The 25,363-nt window shown below is 41.9% G+C and overlaps 1 protein-coding gene across 6 annotated transcripts in view; it reads right to left on the bottom strand.

Annotated features, from left to right (window-relative positions):
- Window positions 1–25,363, bottom strand: part of PRICKLE2 (prickle planar cell polarity protein 2) — a 201,120-nt gene that overhangs the window by 118,521 nt on the left and 57,236 nt on the right. For 3 of the 6 annotated variants that reach the window (XM_039482375.1, XM_039482376.1, XM_039482374.1), the window contains exon 1: window positions 9,062–9,267. The exons of the other annotated variants lie outside the window; for them this stretch is intronic. The gene's annotated coding sequence lies outside the window, so the exon portion shown is untranslated. Of the gene's footprint in view, window positions 1–9,061; window positions 9,268–25,363 lie in introns of those variants that run through there. 6 annotated transcript variants of the gene reach the window in all.

The following is a 25,363-nucleotide window of genomic DNA, read 5'->3' as shown; positions in this document are numbered from 1 at the left end:
AAGCTGGAGGTTCTAACAGACTCGTGCGCTCTTTGGATCAGGCACAGAGATGGACATATAACAGACCAGTGGGCAAAGTTAAAGGAAAAGTCACAGTGAAATTGTGACCTCCTGAAATTCTAAGTCCTCGTAGAGCAAGAAAGCTTCATCAAGGCATCTTTAACTTATTTCTCATAGATACTGGGGCTTCAGTGGGACTAAAAGTACCTAAAGTTAAGCATGTGCTTAAATCTTTTGCTGGATTAGGGCCTAAAGCCCATTTTATTAAATGGACAAGCTAAAGATGGCCATGCAGTTTTCTTGCTCAGTAGAGGTTGAAAAGACTAATACCGGCTTAGCTAATAGAGCTGGGTCATGCAACTCAGGCAGCAGAAGTTCAAGCTTTCAGAACCAGAAGTCCCAGACTCAATCCCCACTAATAACAACCCACCCACGGGTGCAGCATTACATGTGCCCATATTGGCCAGGCGCGAAGAGTCAATGGAATGCATGAACGAACAGGAAGATGTAAGTATTTATATCATGAGTTCCGCCACACTGGGTAACATTACGAGGCCCATTGTAATCTCTACAGCTGTATAATGTCACGTAGCCTGTGATAAAGGACAATATGTAGTTCTGAGGAGCTCCCATATGTCTGACTTATCACATGGCCACTCCATAGCATTTTGAGGGTCATTCTTAGAAGTGCTGCCACCTGGAAAACTGTGAATTATGTCACACCATGAGCCGATGCCTTATGCTGTGATGCAATACTTACAAGCGCTGTGTCTGTGGCAAGACTTCTAGGAATACTGATAGCCAAAATGGTGGAACTCTCTCTGGCTTAGAGTTTCAAGAGGTAAAATTCTCAAGCTCTCCAGTGTTAGGAGGTACCTGTATCAAGGTATCCCAAACTAAGTGAGGTCACCTTAAATCTGAGATGTTCTAGTTTCTTTGAGGAAAGGTTAGATTACACTGGTCTACAATTTTTGAGAAGTCATCTGCTTCAGAGATAAAATGTGCTATTTATTATGTATTTTGATGTGCTGAATTCAAATATGACAATTAAAAAACACTGATTGCTACTGTGTTTCTAAGATATTTAAGTTTTACATTTTATGTCTATGTATATTGTGTAGATAAGTAGTTTTAAAAATAAATTGTAAACCAGGTCTTTTTTGTGTTTATTATGGTTTGCTTTACATTATAATATTTCACCTGTCCTGTTTATGTAACAAAAAAATCAGCAAAGGTATATATATAAAAATTATTTATATTAAAAAACAAAAAAAAATTATGTACATAGTTTAGTCCTATTCAGTGTCTACTCTACTTCTTTTCTTGCTTCTCTCTTGTCATTAAATGGAGCATCTCTTGTCACTGTCCAGCAATAGTCTGCAAGCAAGCATTGATGCCCATTTGCCCTCCTGATTTTTCTCATTGTTTGCAATGTCCTGGTGAAATCGCGCCGGCCACTCATGCTGCCCGCTTGCTGGAAAAAAAAAAAGAAAAATGAGAAAAAAAAATTTATCTTTAGTGACATGTTAAGGCTTTTGTATGCCTGTGCCTTGCCTTGAGGTTTCACCACCAACAACAAGTTGTGTTTGTTGTTTGTTTTGTAGAATGTGTTGCTACTAACTGGAAGGCTTTTTCCATGCCATTTTCCTTGCCACAATGCATGCATCAAAATCATCATCATCAAGTCAAGTTCACGAATCCTCTTTCAAACACTCTTTTCTTCTTCTTTTCTTCACTTAACCTTGGTTTCTTTTTTCTGTGGTACTTTGTGTTTTTTGCTTGTTGTGTCAGCTTGTGCTTGTCATGTCTTCAGACAGTTCTTCAATAGTCCTATGTGTAACAAGTTGATTCAACAAGTGGTGGAACAAATCTTCTTTTCCTCAAGGCCTCCCAGATTCCAATGACTTTCCAATCTTGAATCTCTCTGGATGAATCTCTTATCTCTTGCACGACTATCCCAAAAACAGAAGAACAGCAGTACTTTGTATCCAGTCTGAGCAAAGAGCAAAGAAGCAACAAACCAACAAAGCAAAAAAAAAAAACTGATGTACTTCATAGTTTGTTGGTGTTCATTTTTTTTTCCATTTGTTTGTTGTTTCCTTGTCATGGATTTGGCGGCATTGCCTGGATTTGATGGAAAAGATGCCAAAATGCAAAAATTTTGCCATAATGCAGTCAATGAACTTAAGACTCATCTTCATCACGAAAGCTGCATCATGAATCCATTTCAGGAGCTGTTGCTGTTGATGTTGTTGGCCACACCATCACCAGCAAGATGAGAGACAAGAAGATCACGAAGAGAAAAAAGAAACATCAACTGAAACCACCAACCAGGACCTGGCAAACCCCCACCATGCCTGCTCCTGCCTGCTCTGTCTGGTGTTCCTGGAGCCCAAGCTCTCTCTTTCTCTTGGGTAGTTCCATGAGGTGTCAGGAGGGATGGTTCACCTTGTGGAGAGGTGTGGAGAAGGAGGGAGGATGGGGGAAAAAAATCTCCCTCCTCCTTGATGGATCATCCAAGAAAGGATCCTGATCCTCTTCCTCTTCATCTCCTGACTGTGAGAATCTCCGTGGTGCAGTCCGCAGTCCTTCTCCGTGTAGTAATGGGATGAGTTACTTTCTTCTTTTGGATAATGCAACTTCACTTTTTCTTCTTTTTTTCTTCTTTAACTGACCTTTCTTCACTGGCTGCACATGGCATTGCTGGTAAGGCATGATGGCTCTTTCCAAATCATTGGCTGCAAATCATTGGATTTTAAAAGTGTTCCAATTTGCACCACTGGCGAACCATTGTTGTACAAGTGTTGTGTTACATGCCCTCCAAACCATTGTGGCCAATTTTGCGCTTTAAACCAAAAAAAAAGTACTCACAAAAAACAGCATAAGTCACCAAAAGTCACTTCAACCACAAAGCACTGCTCATCTTGCTGCGGCTAAACAAAAATGTGTCCATTGCAAATCAAATGAAAGACAATAGAAAGCAAAAACAAAAAAAAACAAATAAAAGCAAATAAAATGCAATTTATTCTAGATGCTGGTAAGCAATTTGTATGATATTTTGAGCATGCATCATCCAGATATTCATGAATTCATGATTGCATCATCAATGATTCAAATCAATAATGACATATCATTTATGCATTCATTGTTTCATGCATCATTCATTGTTGCATTTTTTGCATAGAAATATTCAAATAGAAGAACAGTCAGATCATTTTGTCATTTTTTTTCCTCAGATTTATTTTTATTTATTTTTTATTTCCTTTTTCTCAAGTCAAGGGTCGTATATAAATAGCTAAACGAGTAACTTCTGATAACTAATACCCCAACATAATATTTAGAACTCTAGCATAACTCATCACTAGAGCATTGAGTATTTTTTAGTGAGTTTTATTTAGAATTAGTTTTGATTTTTATTATTTTGATTTTTTGTATAATCCCTCAGCATTGTTTTACAGCTTTTAATAGAGATATGACCAATAGACATGGTGTATTTATTTATTTTTCTGAAACTGAACACAAATAGAGGCTCCTGTGCACTGAAATCGGTAGGAAGCTTAGCATTGACTTGGCTTTTACAGAATCATAGAAATGTAGGACTGGAAGGGGCCTCGAGAGATCATCCAGTCTGTCCCCTGCACTAAGGCAGGATTAAATATTTCTGGAAGCACTTTTGTGAATTAAACTGCCTTCAGCAAGGAACCCTGCAGTACTATCTAATTCATGATAATCAAAAGCAGAGAGCAGCCATTCAGAAGAGAGGCAATGATGCTTGAATGACAGTGATCTATTATTAGGGATCTACTATTCCAAATGGATCCCAGTTTCACCTCGCAGCTCCTCTCTGAAAGGGTATACCAGAGCACTTCTCTTTCAGAATCAACACAGTTGTTTGCGTTGCATTCTTCTCTTTCTTACATATCTCAGCTCCTTTCCTGTGTCCCTAGAGTATTACATGATTGTTAGTGTGAATGATTGTTTGCTAGTCATAATTCCTTTAGCCACACTAACACCAGAGACTGATCAAAACCCTGGGTTCTCCATTTTGAAGCACAGTCACGAGGCAGCTTTTACAAACTCCACATCAGATGCCGATATTCATCTGCAGCAAAAACGTGGGAGGCTAAAGGGTCAGCTGAGCACAGGCAATAACCTTAGGAGAATATGAGAAACCACTCAAGGTACAGCAGCTTCATTTGCATCATGTAAAATTCCAGTGCTCACAAAATGAAACCATTAATGCCAAGGCACTTCACTCAGGCCTTCCCTCAGCACCTTTGCTTTGCATTAATGAAAGAGTTCACCTTCATATCCAAGTAAATTAAATTGTCATAGGTAGCCAGTACCCACAGCAGGATGTAAGTGAAAGTGTGGGAGCTCTCAGAGACAGACCCAATGCTGCTGGGACACACGCCACAGCTTTAGATTGGGCTCATGCTGTTCCTCTTACATTCCAAACAGGCCTTGTTATATGGAGCCTTGATAGCATAAAATCTCCAGGAGTGAAATCAGTGTGTAATATTCTCTTCAGATTGTATAAATCTTTTGACTTCCAACCTAGCAGAAAATAATTCTAACATTATGCAAGGGCAACACTCACAGGTGAAGCCCATTGAAACGTAAGTGTTGTGGGTCACACAGAGTCAATCAAACAGTCATTGTAACTCAGATTGTGTATAAACTTAGCATGTTACCAGTTATAATGCCTTTGAGTTCTCATACCCATGAAGCAGCATTTCTGATGCAATATTTTTGAAAAATCAGAATCAGTGAATAAACACAGAAAAAAGGCACAGCTTCCAAAACTGCAAGGCAAAGTTAATTTCCCCAATCTTTGCCCTTCTACAGCATTCATTATAAGCCAAGGTACTCAACAATTCAAAATTCACTCAACAATTCAGTTTTACCCTCCTGGTTACTTATCAAGGGACAATGTCATTTAATATTTCTGTTATAATAGTGAATCTTCCTAAATCTTTGGAAAATAATCCAATAACATTTCACATTATTAAGTCATTTGTTACATGAAACAAAGCTATGGATAATACTCAGATTATTCCCAAATAAATATCTATACAACTCAGGAGGAAATCGATTAAAATGCATTTTATTGGAAACCATGGATAGAAAAAATATTCACTTTCTTGATTATATAAATAGAGAAAATGCATTAGTATTAATTCCCAGCCTACAAGAGGACTATTTGTTTATCTCAAACAAGACTATAAATATATTCAGCTATTAAAATATTGCATCCTTTCTCACTTCATATAACCTTCAAAACAAGGCAATCATCAAATCTTTATATAGCCTCCAAAATATATTAAATTACTTAAATGTAACATAGGGAAGCCAATAGAATGTTTTGTATCACATGTAGGAATAAAATAATTGACTGTCAGAACTAAATATCAAAGATTGATTTAAAATAAGGAAAAAAAGTTTAAATCCTCAAAATCAGCCTCATATATTCAGACCTGATTTTTGTTTTTGGATATTAACTGGATATTAATAAAATTACATAAAGTACTTCTGATACCAACAAATCTATGTTTCGATAATACTTGTGATTCAATTAATCCCAAATTCTTTGAATGTCAAACCACTTTAGATATTGGGAGGAAAAAACTAATTGATTTAATAGACATTACTACTGAAAGTTGATTTTCATTTGTCATTCTGAAGTCATTCTCCCTGAGTAATCTAGCTGGTATTAAAACAAAACAAAACAAAACAAAAAACAAACCCCATTGCCAGATACTGTCATTCTTATATTGAAGAAAAGGAGAGACGCTTAGAACTCTCTTTTAACCAATGGCACCTTCCCTATTGAAAACACATGTGAAAGATTCAGAAAATCAAAATGTTTCAACTAATTTATAACCCATTTGGTATCCTGTTGAAAGAATATGGAACAATCATTTAGGAAGCTCAGACCTGGTTGACCCAAATCTTTTCTTTCTCGTTTTTAATTTCTTTTCCTGTAATTGTATTATTTGTTATTTGAAGGTCTGTCTGAATGTCTAGATAGATAGATAGATAGATAGATAGATAGATAGATAGATTTAAGGCTGGAGTTTGCAATGGAGCTTTAACTGAACACCCAGTGCTTTGGGTACCTAAATCCCTTAGGCTATTTTAAAAATCCCAACCTAAATCCAGTGGAAGTTCTGATCCAAACAATCCCTCCCCAACACAGAAAAAAGCAGCTCCCATCACACCCTGCTTATTTTTCCTTGTATAGGATGAATACACCACTGCCTAAATACCCTTTAAGAATTTGTAGGTATCATTGTTTCAGGCTTACGATCTTTGTTTTAAAAGGCACTGCAACCAGACATTTTAAAGCTGCAATGTGCCAGCGATGTGTTATGACTTAAAATGCAGTGACTTCTTGGGATTCAGCTTTGCTCAAAGTCTTATTCAGGAGACACAGTCAAATATTAAAATATAACAGCGGGGGTGTGTGTGTAAAAGTGGGGTTTTAACCAAATAACTCCCATGGGAAACACTTCTGCCATGCTGAGACTCACAGACATTTAAATCTGGGGATGAGGCAGGGGATTATTTTATATCTTTTTTTCTTTAAATATAAATTAACAGTTTTAAAGTTCCTAAAAGCAAAACCAGAATGTTAGCAGGACCTAGTCCTACCACTTTTTCTTTTTTTTTTCACCTGCAGAATCTGATCCTAAAATCTGCTAAGCTCATCCTGCAGGATGCTGAGTGCATTCAGCTGTCATTGAGAGCAGAAGGTACCAGGTACTCTGCAGGTGTGCTAAGCAGCTCACTGGATCAGGCTCCCGAGCAAAGCTGTCTAGTGGTGGCAAAGTCTCTAATTTCACAGCTCTCCTACAAACAACAGACACTATTTTAACATGTGATACCCCAGTATAACTTTATTTTATGCACCCACTATGCATGCATAAACGTATACAGATCTGCGCATGTGTCTCCCAGCTCAAAGCTCTGCAAATCCAGCTAGTGGAGGATTCCCCCTACATACAGAGCCAGAGCCTACTTCTCCTCTGACATGGGGGCATGATGGTGGAAAGTGTGCCCCAGGGATACACGGGTGTTGGCAGCTGGATCAGATGCTTATCTTCCCTGGGAGACTGGAAAGGCGTAAATGTGACCTACAACTGCCTTTGTCTTTCCCTTCTCCTCCTGGTCTTGCACTGAGCACTGCTTAGCCAGGCTGGAAAATCTGGCCCATACACACCCATCTGTGCACACGTGCTTCAGAGACAATGATTTGCCCAGCTCCCACTGCTGAGACTCATAAACTAAAATGCACCTTAGCCAAGAGTCAGAATTGCATTCCTTGATCTTTTACACCAAGACTGCAGATCTCCACATCAACAAACGAGCACTGACTGTGTGGGGAAACTGGAGCTATTATCACTTCAGAGCCTGCTGCAAAGGTCAGCTGCTGCAAAAAGGCTACGTGGGCTATTATAAGAGGTTATCATCAAATGTGAGAGTGTTCATGGTGAAAGATCTTAGTGCATGCAGACCAGACAGTGAATGGCTACGCAAAAGCTTCCAAATATGCAATCCCAAAATGGAAACTCCGCAGAGTTTTTATTAATTTTCACTGAAAAACCTCTGTAGTCAAAACTCCAGAATATTCCTAGCCACATCTGTGAAGACAAAAAAGCCCCACCCCAACATCATGCAATTAATCAACTTATAAGTACCCCACAATTCCCCTTCCCAGCTATAGAGGCTGAAGACACCTGAAAGTGGGAAGTAGAACTGACTGCTAAAGCCTGGCTCGGTGCCAGTTTACAGCACTGGGCAAAGATCATAAAGTGTCTGACTCAAAACAGATTAGGCAAAAGTCCTCCCTTGATGAGACTTGCCTGTGAAATGGTTTCCTTCTGGCTACCTATAACATGGTGGGTTGATAAGAAGTCTCTGCTGACTTTTGACTCTCTCTGATAACGAGGGACCTGACTCGACATAAGTCAACTCTTGGCTATTATCTATGACCCCGATTCACTATTGCATTGATGCATGTGCTTAACTTTAATCCAATCCCCATACTCAGTAAAACTTCAAACACATTCTTAACTTGTGGCAAATGCATAAGCCCCATTGCAGCCAATGGCACATAAGCATGTGCTTAGGGGCTTTGCCGAATCAAGGCCCATGCTATGACATCATCAACATTTTAGGGGTTGCACCGTTGTGCTTTTAAATTAAAGGACAATCCAGCCTTCGTTGTAGTATCGGTCATATACCCCTGGAGCAACCACCGCAAGCTCTCTCCCCCTGCATCTTAAAAAAAGGCTGAAAACTATTTAATTTACATATTTTAGGTATTTTCTATTTTAACTGCCAGGTCTCCCTTTGGAATCATGCGACTTTGCTTGTTTTTTTAGTGCTTTATTTGCTTAATTTGCTCTGACTTTCCACTGACATAGTCTTAAAAAGACAGGTTCACCAGGTAATAGTACAAAAATGTGGCAGTGTTTCCTGATGTATAAATTCTGGGCTTTGTTCTCTATTGACTATGACCTTCTGTAGTCATTTACAGCTGGACAAGGGGGGAGTACAACGGGCATACAATGCAAATCAAAAATGGTCCATTTTACTCTGGGGTTGGTCAATGTCTGCACATGGCCCAAGGTCATGGAGAATGAAGCCCAATATTATTATTGTTATAATGTATCTGAGCTCGGACAGAACACGCCAGTCCTTTGTGGGAACAGAGTACTTACAAATGGTCAGCGGAAGAACTGTTTGAGAGAGAGAGAATTTCTTTATAAAAGGTAAATATTTCTATTTACACAAATAGCTCCACAAGATGGTTGTCTTTTAAAACCAAGCAAAAGTATTAACACCCAACATATAGCTGTAAATTATTCTAAGCTTCATATTTTATTCTTTTAAATATAAGGAGTTTCTGGTGAGTTCTTCCAGACACTTATGTTTCTGTAGCCATTTAATAATATCAGAAGACAGAAATCATTTGGAAAGTATTTTTAATAAACAATCCTATGTAGCATAATCTCAGCGTTAAACACTAATTAAAAATAGTTTTAATCAAATTTACCTGTGACAGGTCAGAATATCTTGATCTGTGGGTGAACGTCTGATGCCTTATCGGCTTTGGAAGGTGCCGGGCTTTGAGTGACAAGAACCAGAAACCTGTATTGTTCAGATGCCAATTTCAGCAGGAGTGTGAAAACTGTACAGTAATTGCAGAACTGCTCTTCCTGCCACTGAAGAAACAAGTTGTTCCAGTCACCTTGCTGGGGAACAACATTGGCATGGTTACCTGGATACCTGTTGCTGAGGGATACGTACACTGCAGTGGAATCTTGGCAAGTTAAAATGCCGATGTGTCACCTAAAATGAAAACCCATTAGAAATCTTACTTGGGCGAAACAAATGCTATGACCCAAAACGTTTGAAAGTGAATGGTGATTTGGGGGTACTTCAATTCCTGAGTGGCCAAACTGAGGGTCATGTCCAGACTGCAATCACAAGGTATAACTGCAGATCACGTAGATATAAACAAGCTAGTTTTAATTTAGTTGTACAAACCCACTTAGGAGCTTGGATAATTATTCACGGGGCTAGACCATGAAGTGTGAACACACAAGTTGCTGCATCTTCATTACCCCAGGCCTTGAGCTAGCTAAATTAAAGCTAGCTCGGGTTTGTCTACTCCAGGGGTAGGCAACCTATGGCACAGGTGCCGAAGGCGGCACGTGAGCTGATTTTCAGTGGCACTCACACTGCCTGGGTCCTGGCCACCGGTCCGGGGGGGCTCTGCATTTTAGTTTATTTTTAAAAGAAGCTTCTTAAACATTTTAAAACCTTATTTACTTTACATACAACAATAGTTCAGTTATATATTATAGACTTATAGAAAGAGACCTTCTAAAAACGTTAACATGTATTACTGGCACGCGAAACCTTAAATTAGAGTGAATGAATGAAGACTCGGCACAGCACTGCTGAAAGGTTGCTGACCCATGGTCTCCTCAAACTGCAACCACACCCCATGACTGCAGCACAGACACACATCCTAAGGGCCTGACTTTCAGGGATGGGCATTCTGAACTTTCTGACCAGTCCCTAGTATAGGATTAAGCAGTCAATAAGGATTTAATTATTTTTGGCAAAAGTGTTGGTGGAAGTGGGGTTTTCAGGAAGAAAAGCAGCCGACAAACCCAATTTTAAAGGGAAGGGCACTGGATTTGCAGAAATATTAAAATATTACATGACATTAGAAGTGTAGTTTTCTTGAATAGTCCCGGTTTTTAGAAAAACAGGACCTTGTAGATTCATAGATTTTCAGACCAGAAGGGGCCATATTTAGTCGGATCTCCTACATAATAGAAGTAACAGAATTTCACTCAGTAATCCTTGCAGGGGAAGGGATTACTCATTCTTGCAGATGAACTGGTGTGTAAGAAATGCTTGCTGCACTCTGAAGAATAAAGGGGAAAAAAACATAGGTAAGAAGAATCAAAAACTAAACCAGAAATGACAGGCACAATTGGCAAAGCGCCCCACATACGAAGCTCTTCCACTGGCTGAAAGTTCTGTAGAAAATGTTCCCACAGTAATACAGAATTGGCAGAACGATTCCCAAATAGTATTTCTAACGGAAAGGAGCAAGAGCTCAGCCATTTACTACTATTTTTTAACAGGATTGCTTGGTGGCTAAAAATAAAAAACAGCATAAATGGATTTAATATAACAACTCAGGATGGCTCATTAGTGTGGAAAGTGAAGAATGTGTGTTTTACTGGTATTGTCAGGAGTGCTCATGTCAGCAACAGAGCAAGAACGAGTGTAATCGATCCTAGTTATTTAACAGAAATTGAGTTAGATTTCACCACATGGGAGGGAGGGGTTCCTTCTACAAGGGTGGAAAACCTGACACAAAATCAAGCTTTCCAAAAACCACAGATGCAACTGGGGAAAAATAAAACCCCAACACAATACTGCCTCAGCAATATGCTTGGGCAGGATTTTAACATATATATGTGTGTATCTGCTACTGTGCATATCAAAGAGGTTGATGCTAAGTAGCGCTTACAAGCTCTAGGAAAGTTTATTTTAAAAAATACAAATAAACAATTGTTAAAAAAGTCAAAGGACTAACCCAATGTATTAGTGTTGCCCTTGAAATTGCTCTGCCATGACACAAGCCTATTGATTATACATATTGCTCGCTTCAAAATTCTAACTGCAAACATTCATCTCAGTCATTTTCCTTGGTCTATCGTTTCTCTTGTTTAATTTTTCCCAGCAATATTCTTTAGTCGTAATTGCATGCCCTGGTAGAGTTATGGGCATAGCTATGAACAACTGTGCTCATTATGCCATCAAAGGCTCAAAGTCCCAAAGCCACATCTCTAGGGACTTTTCAAATAAGACAAAGCTATTTCCCAATTAGTCAAGGATGGGGGCTCTTTGTCTCTTTTCTAAAAGTAAAACAACAATATGACCTGCCACCCTCAGCAGAGTGGCAGTACTTACAACTAAAACATTTGCTGCCATTTCAATTTGGTCCAGATGCCCTGCTACTGCCAGAGGCCCCAGACCTACTGGGAACCTTGGAAATGCTTCATAAACTCCCCAGGCCAATACCATTATGTATGCTTTACTAGCGAAGAGGAACTCCATTGCAGTTCTTTGTGAAAGCACAGGAAGGAGTTACCACAGCTTTTCAAAGAACCCCAATGGCAGAGCGTATTATTACACCTGATACAGCAAACAATTCTATCGGATGCCACAGAGGCTGTGCAAGCTGGGGGGCCTTGTCCTCTGATGTTTGTGGGCTCTGTAATAAAGAAAAAGGAAGCCTGATGCATATGCTACAGGACCGTCCTAGGCCTACAAGAAAGTAGTGATATTTGGACCTGTCTGAGTTTGCAGAGAAAGAACAGCTTAGCAACACAGAAAGCAATTATGTGAATTTGTACAAATTAGGACCCTGTTTCTTGATACATTTGGCTAAAGAATGCTGAGATAGCTCAAATAATTCCAGACTTTCATGCTACCCAACCTCTCCACTTGTTCCTAGACCCTAACCCCTCAGACCTCTCCTTCCCTTTTAACCTATTTGTGTATGTCTGTTTATTTATGTATTATTATACCCACCGTAACATGTGATTTGGACAAATAGGGAGGAACGGGTTGAGAATTTGAAAGTAGAAGGCAGCTTGGGTGAAAGTGGCAGAGGTGCTTAATGACTTCTTTGTTTCAGTTTTCACCAAGAAGGTTGGTGGTGATTGGATTTCTAATGTAGTGAATACCAGTGAAAATGAAATAGGATCAGAAGACATTAAAATAGGGAAAGAACAAGTTAAAAATTACTTAGACAAGTTAGATGTCTTCAAGTCACCAGGGCCTGATGAAATGCATCCTAGAATACTCAAGGAGCTGACTGAGGAGATATCTCTGAGCCATTAGTGATTATCTTTGAGAAGTCATGGAAGACAGGAGAGATTCCAGAAGACTGGAAAAGGGCAAATATAGTGCCAATCTATAAAAAGGGAACTAAGGACAACCGAGGGAATTACAGACCAGTCAGCTTAACTTCTGTACCAGGAAAGATAATGGAGCAAATAATTAAGCAATCAATTTGCAAACATCTAGAAGATAATAAGGTGATAAGTAACAGTCAGCATGGATTTGTCAAGAACAAATTGTGTCAAACCAACCTGATAGCTTTCTTTGACAGGATAACAAGTCTTGTGGAGGGGGGGGAAGCGGTAGACGCGGTATATCTTGACTTTAATAAAGCTTTTGATACTGTCTTGTATGACGTTCTCATACACAAACTAAGGAAATGCAACCTAGATGGAACTATTATAAGGTGGGTGCAAAACTGGTTGGAAAACCATTCCCAGAAAGTAATTATCAGTGATTCACAGTCATGCTGGAAGGACATAATGAGTGGGGTCCCGCAGGGATCAGTTCTGGGTCTGGTTCTGTTCAATATCTTCATCAATGATTTAGATAGTGGCATAGAGTACACTTATAAAGTTTGCAGATGATACCAACCTGGGAGGGGTCACGAGTGCTTTGGAGGATAGGATTAAAATTCAAAATGATCTGGACAAACTGGAGAAACGGTCTGAAGTAAATAGGATGAAATTCAATAAGGACAAATGCAAAGTACTCCATTTAGGAAGGAACAATCAGTTGCACACATACAAAATGGGAAATGACTGCCTAGGAAGGAGTATTGCAGAAAGTGATCTGGGGGTCATAGTGGATCACAAGCTAAATATGAGTCAACAGTGTAACACTGTTGCAAAAAAAGCGAACATCATTCTGGGATGTATTAGCAGGAAAGTTGTAAGCAAGACCCAAGAAGTAATTCTTCTGCTCCACTCCGCACTGATTAGGCCTCAGCTGGAGTATTGTGTCCAGTTCTGGCCACCACATTTCAGGAAAGATGTGGACAAATTGGAGAGTCCAGAGAAGAGAAAAAAAAAGATTAAAGGTCTAGAAAACATGATCTATGAGGGAATACTGAAAAAACTGGGTTTGTTTAGTCTGGGAAAGAGAAGACTGAGAGGGGACATGATTGCGGTTTTCAAGTGCGTAAAAGGTTGTTACAAGGAGGAGGGAGAAAAATCGTTTTTCTTAACCTCTGAGGATAGGACAAGCAGCAATGGGCTTAAATTGCAGCAAGGGAGGTTTAGGTTGGACATTAGGAAAAACTTCCTAACTGTCAGGGTGGTTAAGCACTGGAATAAATTGCCTAGGGAGGTTGTGGAATCTCCATCATTGGAGGTTTTTAAGAGCAGGTTGGACAAACACCTGTCACGGATGGTCTAGATAATACTTAGTCCTGCCATGAGTGCAGGGGACTGGACTAGATGACCTCTCAAGGTCCCTTCCAGTCCTATGATTCTATGTTATCTCTGCATAATATTGTCTGATTTTGTACTGTCTGTCCTGGGAAGCTTTGACAAGTTGTAAAATGGTGCAATTTCATAATTTTATTGGATATCCTGTAAAACATGCAGTATTTGGTAACATATACAAGCTGTAAATCATTTATCTATCTGTATTTTTTAGTCTGTTTCTTTATGAAAACTAATAAATTAATCACAAACAAAAATAAGATGAAGCTAAACATTAAGGGCAAAATTCCAGTCCCATTGAAATGAATGGGAATTTTATCATCGACTTCAATGAGGCCAAGACTTTCCCCTAAACATTTACTGTAGGGAGTAGTGCTTCACTGACAGGCACATGTGTTTTCTATCTCTGGCTGCCATAATTCTATGGAAGCAACATCGTGTTTTACTGTATGGGTCAAATTCATCACTGAAGTTACGCCACTAAATATGAGTCAACAGTGTAACGCTGTTGCAAAAAAAGCAAACAAACATCATTCTGGGATGTATTAGCAGGAGTGTTGTAATCATCACACAATAAGTACCGGTAATTCTTCCACTCTACTCCGTGCTGATTAGGCCTCAGCTGGAGTATCGTGTCCAGTTCTGGGCACTACATTTCAGGAAAGATGTGGACAAACTGGAGAAAGTCCAGAGAAGAGCAAGAAAATGATTAAAGGTCTAGAAAACATGACCTATGAGGGAAGATTGAAAAAATTGGGTTTGTTTAGTCGGGAGAAGAGAAGACTGAGGGGGGACATGATAACGGTTTTCAAGTACATAAAAGAGGGAGAAAAAGTGTTCTCCTTGAGGATAGGACAAGCAGCAATGGACTTAAATTGCAGCAAGGGAGGTTTAGATTGGACATTAGGAAAAACTTCCTGTCAGGGTAGTTAAGTACTGGAATAAATTACCTAGGGAGGTTCTGGAATCTCCATCATTGGATATTTTTAAGAGCAGATTAGACAAACTGTCAGGGATGGTCTAGATAATACTTAGTCCTGCCTGGAGTGCAAGAGACTGGACTAGATGACCTCTCGAGGTCCCTTCCAGTCCTATGATTCTAAAGCCACGCGGGTTATTATCAGGGATGAAAAAGACATCCTGTCTCTGGAAGCTTTAATCACAGGTAAAACCAATATTAAAATGCTATTGAGCTACAGAATCCCAGGTGTCTGACCTTGGTGTTAAAATGACATAGCAAGGTTTATAGCTCCTTTGTGGTAGCCATAGTGAGTAGCACCACTTTGTAATTATTTCACGAAATATTAAAATCAATTGCCTGTAACCCGAGGCAAGTTGCCAAAGATTCATCGGAAGATACTCTCTGTTAAGGCAACTGCAATCTAAGACACACGATCTTCCTATCGTGCTTCTGTGATAGCCTGTGGGCTAGAATACATAAAATGGATGATTTCAGTTCCGTTCTTGGAACGGAGACAATAGATCAGCTAGCAAAGTTGAATTTGCTTGTGAAGGTAAATGTTCACACAACAACGTTCTCCCTGCAAGCAAGATAGAGGCATGCTAGATTAGCTGTGTTTATCAAATCAATGTACTATTAGTAATAGATGCAAGAGTCGAGACACATTCAGAACTAACCACTGTGGCCACTCTGGAAAAGCCCAGGACATCTTTGTCAGCAACTCAACTCTGGTCCATGCACAGCAGTGATTTGAAACTGCAAACAAAATGTGATAGAGTGTGGAGGAATGGGATAGGAAACAGGGAAACTCTTACAGTGCCGTTCTGCAAATCAGGCATTGCTACAAACTAATATGGAGGTCAAGAGCTTAATAAAGATTAGCCATTAATATAGATAATGAGAATCTGCGCAGTTACATTACACTGGACACAAACATTATTTCTGGTTTTTACACGGGCTATAAGTCCTCATGCTTCAGGATGCAAACCAACCAATAGCTGATGGCGGTTAGGAAGAAAACTTCACCAGTGGGCTGATTACTCCATAGTTATCCATTACAGGGTTTCTTACACCTTCCTCTCAAGCATCTAGCACTGGGCTCTCTGAGTGTATCCACTGGCCTCTGGTGCTCCTAAGGAAAGAACAAGCTGCAGCATTCATCCCCTGAAAAGGGCAAAATCTAAAAAGAGGAGCCCATATTCTACAACTGGACCCACTGCTTGTTGACGCGAGCCATGTGGAGCACCAACCCCTCCTAGATGGCTGGTACTGGTCGTGTGCTCTGCGTACCAGGAGCTCAGAGTTCAGTTAGGTACTCCCAGGACTAGGCCCGACGGGCTGCGGAGGATTCCATAAATAGTCACACGTTCTGAGTAAAGGAGGAGCTTTGCTAGAGCGACCAGAAATTAAGACGTACTCATGCCCTCGCCACGATGATTTTAATTACAATGGAAGATCCATCCAATAGTTCCTAGCTCAGCCCCTGGCGACAGTCCAAGTACTGGGGCCTCCACACATGCAGTCATCCCTACGCCTGCTGCTTCCAGACCACTGCATCCCCGTGCCTTGGCTACTGCTAGGGTGACCAGATGTCCCGATTTTATAGGGACAGTCCCGATATTTGGGACTTTTTCTTATATAGGCTCCTATTACCCCCCACCCCCTGTCCTGATTTTTCACACTTGCTGTCTGGTCACCCTAGCTACTGCTGGCCTCCTGCCGGCACCAGAATTCCCGTTACCCAGCCTTGCCTCTGCAGCCAGCTCCCAGGATTATGGAGCCCTCTCCTGGTTAGGACACAAGTTGAACTGGGAATCAGAGCCCTCCACTAGCTGGGGGTGCAGGGAAGCTACCAACACAGTAGGGATCCAGAAAGTGCATTAAACTATTTAACACAATGATTTGTTGAAGTCTCACAACTAACCCAGTTTATCCAGCTACAATTCAGACCAACGTCCACAGCTAATCTGCAGTACACTTTAGAAAAGCCATTCTTTAAAAGCTGTCAGCATGAGTTTGACCAAAGATAAAATATTCACTGCTTTTATGGTTATGGGAAGCTAGCAGGAGAGAGTTATTTCTGGGATAGATATATTAGGAAGATTCTAAGACAACATCTGATGGGAACCTCAGATGAGGCAGGAGGTAACAGACACCTGCCTGTCTGTCTGGCCATTTGGCCTCCCAAGGTATGCCTATTTACATACTGAGCCTCAGGTAACAAAAGAGATGGAGAAAGGAAATCTACTAGATGAACCAAACAGCAAGGGGGGGCGTGGTCCTGGTTATGAATAAAGACAAAGGATTGTTCTGGTATATCTTGGGGTGCAAGGGAACACATGGGATCCTTCACTTAGAGTCAAGCTAACAGCGCATCTGTCTCATGTAAGGAGGGTTACAGCCAACGTGGCTGCAAAGATTTTGGGTGAGCAATACTGAAGAAGACAGGAGATTATTTCAAGAATGCGTTATTTCATATGCACTCATTTGTCGTCAATACTTCTCCTGGTTATCATTTGAATCGCTGTGCTTTGTAAAATAAACTTATACTTAATTTCACTCTGAGCATATGTAGGGGTTGTGTGTGTTAAGCGGAGCAGGGATCTGTGGTGGAACCGGTAAGCTGGCGTGTACTGTGATGTTGGAAGCAGCAACTCTGAACACAGAGCGTCCAGTGGAGCAGGGGCTGGACACTCCAGGGAGATGCTCAGAGGGCTCGAGCACTGGGGTGTGCCTATTGCTAACCTACAGAGTAACAGGACGGCTTGCGAGGCCTAGAGGGCAGTGCTTGTGTTGCCAGTAGCTGGTGGAGCTGATGCATGGCAGGCGCTACACACAAGACTTCCTTATGCCAAGGGCAGCTGGTAGCGAGGGGTCTCACAGCCCTGGGTACCTCGGACAGCATCACAGGTATGTCTCCTCTGTGTGTTACTTGTGTTTGCAACCTGGGAGTCTGTTTAGAGTCTCAACCATTGCTGGATTGTCAACCTTCGGCAGTATCCGAAATAGACATCTACCGTGTGTTTATGGCTAGAACACGGTGACTTTTCCTCTTTGGCGTGGAGGCATCATCACCCCAATTCAAGTCTTTGTAACTAGAGGATCAGACTGCTGTGACGTGCTCTACACATTGCTATGCCTCAAATCATTCAGAAATGGAAGCACACCCATAATGCAGTAGCTTACTTGTTCAGTGCATACTAAACCACTGCTCCAGTATGTACTGCTGCCTGTGGGTTTCCAGGTGGAGTTTAAAGGTTTACTGACCTATAAAGCTAAAAACGAAGAGTTTCAATTTGGAAATGGTGCCACAGTGCACCATGGGGTTTGTAGTTCAGATGCTCATGTCCCTATTCTCCTCTATGGCCTGGACTCCTATAATGCACCATGGTCTCTCTTGTTTCTGAGCTACGGTGGTGCATCCTGGGAGTTCCTGGCCACAGTGCATTGTGGGAGGCGTAGTTCGGGTGGAGTACCCAGCCCACAGAGCAAAATGGGGGCATGAGGCACATAATGCAAAACCTTGACAGTGACCTCAGCAGTGTTAAGGCAAAATAACTTCCCACATGCATGGAATGTAAGAGTCAGCTGTGCTGATCTGATGATGTAATTGCTATACAAGCTTAAGGTTTTGCATTTGAGTACAAGTCTGATGAAGTATGGGGGTGAGGGTTGTGTGAGTCTGATTTAGATGAGTATGCATTGCTTAAGGGTATCTGCTGGAGATGGAAGTAGAAACCTTATATAGCATAGGAGTCTGGGCAATATGAAGGTAGAAGGGGATGCATAAATCTTTCTCCTTAACATCTGTCCATGCTTTTAAGATGTTGGATGGATATGGTGTGCCATGCTGCAACCTTAATCACCACCTAGTACAGTAAAAGCTTTGTTATCCAGCATGGTGGGGGAAGCAATCTGGTTAACTAAGAGTTATACTTACCAATGAAGGAAGGGACTTTGGGTGTGGGAGGGGCCTCAGGGCAGGGGGTTGGGTGTGGGAGGGATTTTGAGGTGCCGGATCTGAGCGGCGTTCACCTTGGGCGGCTCCCCTCAAGTGGCGACATGTCCCTGCTGCTCCTAGGCAGAGGGGCGGCCAAGCAGCTCTGCGCGCTGCCTCCGCGGCTCCCATTGGCCACAGTCCCTGGCGAATAGGAGCTACGGAGCCAGCGCTTGGGGTGGGGCAGAGCACAGAGCCCCCATGGCCATTCCTCCACCTAGGAGCAGGAGTTGGTAAAGTGCCAGATAATACAGCATTTACTGTATAGTGTTTGTTTGCTAATTAGATCAACATCTCATCTGGAACAGTGATAAGCAAAATCTCTATCAACAAAATGCTTCTTAAAACAAAGCCGGAAAGAACATTTCAGTTTATCTACACTCCTTCAAGTAGATTTGCCTTCTCAGTGTTGTTGTTGTAGATAATGTTAATCTTTATACTGGGCTTTGAAGTGGATTCTGTTTTTTTTAAAAGATGAACAATGATATTTTTGGTAACTTACATTTCAATTAAAAGAGTCCCACTCCATGAATAAACCCTGCATAAGAGTATATTATCATCTCCCAGAAAACAATGTTCCACACAGTAAGCAGGCAGTGAAAGCACCATCAAACTGGGGGGGTGGGGAAACCAATCACATTTATGTAGCCTATTGGGTTTTTTCAGTGCAAGAATACAAAGCTTTTACCTTGTCAGATGCTACAAGCATTTGACATCGTGAATGCAATCCAATAATGCAGGACACAAAAGGCAACATTCCAGGTCTCCAAAGGGATAAAATTATATGCTATTTATATACAGTAATGCGTGTGTATTTTTTTCCCAAGCAGTTCATGTTTCTTTTAACAAGCTGCCTAACATAATTGTCTAAAGTGACTTAAATAGAAACTGAAAATTCCCCCCAAAGGGCTTAAACTGCACTGTCCAATTTGTAAATTTCCTGGGTTCTATGGAAGGTAGGTAGAGTTAATATAGGAAACCTCACTGATATGGACAGAAAGTTCTCATTATGGAGTTTTCTTGAAATGACAATGCTCAGATCACACAATAACCACGAAAGTCTGCTTTGGATTAGAGGAAACTGTTCAGTGTTACCATTCTTATTTGCTGTTTCTATGGTTCTAGTTCTGCAATACTTTACAGAAAAATGTAAAGACACATTTCCATTGACTTCAATGGGGCCAAGATTTCATGCAAGGTCATTGCCCTGGTTAGTTTACAACGAGCCTCTTTCTACAAGCACTCATGCATGTGAGTAATTTTACATCCGTGAGCAGTCCCCAGCAAGGGGAAGGAGACTGGGGTTCAGTTATCATGCAAATGCTGATATATGGTTTTACCAGTGTTGCTTTCTGTGAATCCAATTAGAACTATTGTTTCTTTGTTTTTTGTTGTTTTGGGGGGGGGGGACTGGAAAAAGCACAATTATTTTGTTTGTAGTTTCTCCCTTTCCCCCCCACCAGTTAAAAACTTCGCAATGAAATCTTTGGAAATGAAATCATTTGCATGTCCATTTGGGGAAAAAATTGTTTTGAATTTGTGGACTTCATGTAAGTCGGTTTAGCTTCACCCATGTACACCAGCTGAGAATCTGGTCCGTGTAACTTAATGTTCCATTGTTAGCACGGCCTGACCACTCAGCTCTCTGCAGTGAGCATGTTTAAACTGTAACTTCCATCTGAATGTCGGACAACACGAGAAATGAGATACCACAGAGCAGGGGTTCTCAGCCTTTTTCTTTCTGAGACCTCTCAACATGCTATAAAAGCTCTATGGCCCACCTGTGCCACAACAACTGTTTTTCTGCATATAAAAGCCAGGGCCAGCGTTAGAGGGGGGCCCACGCCACAGGGGGGGCCCCCAGGAAGCTACATTGCTCAGGCTTCGGCTTCAACCCTGAGTGACGGGGTTCAAGGCCCTGGGCTTCAGACCCATGTGGTGGGGCTTCGGCTTTCCGCCCTGGGCCCTAGTGAGTCTAATGCTGGCCCTGCTTGGCAGACCCCATGAAGCCTGCTCGCGAACCCCCAAGGGGCCTCGGACCCCTGGTTGAGAACCACTGCCAGACTAACAAAAGCATTTTCAGCCGTCCTTCTAGGAAATCTCTCTCTCTCAGGGCTAGTCTACACTTACCAGCCGGGTCGACGCGGTGAGTTCGACTTCTCCGAGTTTGAACTATCGCGTCTAATCTGGACGCGATAGTTCGAACTCCGGAAGCGCCGCGGTCGACTCCGGAACTCCACCACTGCAAACGGCGGTGGCGGAGTCGACCTTGGAGCCGCGGACTTCGATTCCGCGGCATCTGGACGGGTGAGTAGTTCGAACTAGGGTACTTCGAATTCAGCTACGCTATTCACGTAGCTGAACTTGCGTACCCTAGTTCGACCCCCGCCCTTAGTGTAGACCTGCCCTCAGTGTGTTTTAATCAACATGAGGCTATTTTGACTAAAAATGCAATCAATCAGGTCAGTATTTTAGAAAATTTATCCAAATCTAAGTGGGAGATGATAGTCAATAGTCCCATAAAAATGTGCACGTGTAGTTTACTAACCCAAGGGATTTGGCATGCATTTCTTTTTGCTACAAGGAATGACACTCAACCATACAAAAGAGACGTACCCTTGCAAGCCAGTTTGTGCAGTATTAATGAGACAATATAGATGATAAGAAATAGATCCAGTGTCTGGATATAATGTATGCTCAGGGGAACAAAAGTCATACTAAACTGGAAAATAATGATCTATTGTGTATAGGATGGATGTTTGAATGAATGATTTCCAGATGGGACCATGCCACTCACAGATAGCAATTGTAGAAGGCTATTTTTAATATCTGTGTTCATGCTGTAGCTTTTGTGCTTTCAAAAACAATTTATAAGAAGAATTCGTAGCAGCTTAATTGTAATTAAGAATTGAATGTTCACTGAGCAAATATTTAGATCTGTAATTTTCAGTGAGTTGTGGTTTTTTTTGGCAGGGGAGGGCTGGTTGCAGCTCTGTGTAGAACAGGTTTTTTAACTCAGATGAGGGGAGATTAAAGGAGCATTACCAAACCTTGTTGTATAAACTGCCAGATCCGATAACTCTCTAGACAGCAAAGATGCATTCACAGACTGGTGCTCAGACGCTCTGTGTCTGAATCCTGGAATTTCTTCGTTTTATGGCATTCCTATCTGCATCTATGAATATACTCCGTGTAACCAAAATCATTGTTGAGCATGAGCTAAAATTAATCAAATGTGCACGGATTTAAATGAATGCATCAAGCTATCAGAATCTGAAAGCTATTTGACACAGCCCAATCAAACTCCTAAAATTACTGAAAGGTCATTTAATAAGGCCACATAGAAAGATCTTTACTAACAAATCATGCTAAAAGATTATAGTAGCAAAGAGCAGCACGTGTGTTTTGGAGACTGGTAACTGGAGACAAATGCCATTCTAAAACTTGATAGAGAGGTTATTAAAAAGCTGATTAGTTTATTGTGCACAGTGCTGTTGAAAGTCTCCCAGTTTGCCAATGAATTTTAAAGCAACTTTCAACAAGGTTTGGAGTTACTACTGAAAGTCCTATAGGCCACGTCTTCATTGTGGAGTGAACCCGGGTGATTGGCACCTCAGGCTGAGAACCTGGGTTTGTCCTCGCCCAGGTGCAAGCATCCCGACCGCAAAGGCCTACCCATGTTACTGCATCCTCCCCGTTTCTGCACTTGGCCAGGTGTGTTTGGGGGCATATCCCATGGTTCTTTGTGCTGAGCTGCTTTAGGATTCTTTCCCAATCAACCGTGGGAGAACCTGTCTGTCCTTCTGGGGGGAATTATGGGAAGGCTTTGGAGGACTATCAGCACTCATGTGATTTCGACTGTCACCTCACTGCAAAGCAGGTGGGTTCCCACTCAAGTTAAAGCAGAGCCAGTCAAGCCAGCTAGCCCAGGCTTAAAGCACCTCCATACAGAGGTTTTTTCTATGCGGATGGCAGTGGGTGGGCTGGGCTAATATTCTGGGTTATCTCTGCAGTGAAGATTACACCCTTAGGGCTCAAACCTGCATTGAGTGAAAGTGTTGCCATTCTTAACGTCAATGGATCTAGGATCGACCCTTTCAGAGAACACCACTAAATAAGCAGACTCTGATTTTGCTTGTTAAGGTTAACAAGCCTAACATTTGACCTATCTTCTCTTTCCTGTGTCAGTTTGCTCAGTCCAGATATTTATGTATTTTATTTAAAAAATACATATTTTCCCCACAGAGAATGCCAGCAGTTCTGCGCTTCTGAGTAAGGCCGCGAGTCTGTCAGAGGTCACGGATTCCGTGACTTTCCAGGACCTCCGTGACTTCTGCATCAGCCAGTGTGGTTGGCCCGGGGGCCACCCAACCAGCTTGGGGCAGCCGCTGGGCCGGTCGCTGCTGAGGCAGTCTCAGGCCACCACACCCTCCCCCAGCAACAGCAGCGGGGTCCCGGGCTGCTGCGCCCCTCCACCCCAACCTCAACAGCACTGCACCCGCCCACCCTCAAGCAGCAGCAGTGGTCCGGGCCGCCCGCCGCTCCCCCGGACCCCCCGTTGCACCAGTGGGGTCCTGGGCTGCGAGCTGTGCCCCTGAGCCACCCCCATCCACCAGAGCACCCAAGATTTAGTCAGGGGTATAGAATACAAGTCATGGACTGGTCACAGGCTGTGGATTTTGTTTACTGCCCGTGACCTGTTCACAACTTTTACTAAAAATACTTGTGACTAAAACGTAGCCTTACTTATGAGCTACCCTACAATAGCCAACCACCAGAACCTCTTACTGACTTTCTGGCTGCACTTCTCCCCACACCCCTTGATCTTGGCACACACTAGGGCTGCCAGGTGTCCAGTTTTTGATCAGAACACCCAGTCGAAAAGGGACTCTGGCAGCTCTGGTTAGTACCATGACCATGACCAGGCTGTTAAAAGTCCAGTCGGCAGTGCTGCGGTGCTGAGGCAGGCTAGTCCCTACCCATCCTGACTGCACTGTGCCCTGGAAACAGCCAGCAGGTTCGGCTCCTAGGCAGGGGGGGCCAGGGGACTCCATGTGCTGCCCCTGCCCCGAGCACCGGCTCTGCACTCCCATTGGCTGGGAACCAAGGCCAAATGGAGCTGTAGAGGCGGTGCAGGCGGTCCACTGACTGCATAGACACCTTTGAGGAGCAGTGGGTGCTGTCGGTGGTTCTCTGCTTGGTGTCCCCTTCTGGTTCTCTGATTTTCACCCTATGACCTTCATTCCATTTTTTCATTTGTTGTCACCAGTATTCAGTTGTAGCCTGGGTCCTCTGGTGCCTCCCCCCTAACTAAGGGGGAGTACCTTTCACTATGCGTGGTTCTAGGCCTGCCATCTCCCGGTACCCACTACTGGTACAATAACCAACCATTCGTTGTACACAAGTTGGCATATTTTTAACTTTTATAAATACAATTTAGTACCTGACAACACAATGTGTTTTGACAACTGAGGATTGTTATGCATTTTGACATGTGCTTTGTCAAAACAATAGACTGAAAAAATGCAAAAGACCTGATTCTGATCTCATTTATACCAATATAAATCAGAAGTAATTTCCCCAGTGGCCAATGGACTTATATCAGTGAAAAGGTGGTGAAAAATCAGATCCCGTTCATGAATTTCATAAGTTTCAGCCCCCAATACGAGTAGAACTAACATAAGATTTGTTAGGTTCTTAACAGACCACATATCAAAGCAAAATCTCAGTACAAAGAGCTCTGGGTGATGCTATGCAAGGTGCCAAGGTCCGAAAGAAAGAGTCAATGCCCAGCCACAGATATTTACCATTTTGCCTCAGATTCTGAGATACCTGTTCAGAGACTGTTCGAGGCAAAGGATAGCAGGTGAAATGACTACAAAGATGTGATATTAGTGCTGAGTTCTGCAACAAATGTGTGTCACTGATAAGCTTCCTTGTTAAAAAAAATGAAGAAAAGTATCCCCCCCATCATTGGACGGGTAATTAAATTGTGGGTTTGTGCTTTTAAAAACATTCCATCGGGAAAAGTTTTTTTTAAACTCTAGATAACCTTGGTTTTACATTGGTAATCACACTGGTAACCGTGCAACTCATTTATGGAACTGTTTCTTTGGTTACCAACATTTTCAAAGATTTTAAATCATTTGTCAGAAAACTACTAACTAAAGGATTTTTTTTTCTTTTTAAAAAGACAGTATCTTGTGGCCGCTTTAATTACATCACAATACCTCCTTATTCCCCAGGAAAGATCGATTCAAAACAGAGCTGAGCTAGAGAAAAATCTGATCTTTTCCTGAATATTCCTGACACTGGCACAAAGTATCTCACTTTTACAACATATGAACTACAATGTTTCCTCTGAATAAGGCTCTCTTCTCTATCTCAGGTATAAGAGCTTGGTCCCCACATCCACGTAAGTCTAATATAGACTCTCCAGGCTTGGTTTTGGTTTCTTTTACACTGGTTTCTACAGAGGAGTTAAAACGATCAGAACCACACCCACTTTATAGATTTAAAGAAGAGTCTTACCAGCTCACCAGCCTGGTACTGTAATTA

This window comes from Mauremys reevesii, linkage group 7, assembly GCF_016161935.1.
Source record: "Mauremys reevesii isolate NIE-2019 linkage group 7, ASM1616193v1, whole genome shotgun sequence".
In the NCBI taxonomy this organism is placed as follows: Eukaryota; Metazoa; Chordata; order Testudines; family Geoemydidae; genus Mauremys; species Mauremys reevesii.
Note: the sequence above shows the minus strand (reverse complement) of the source record. Positions and strands in the feature narration are given on the sequence as shown.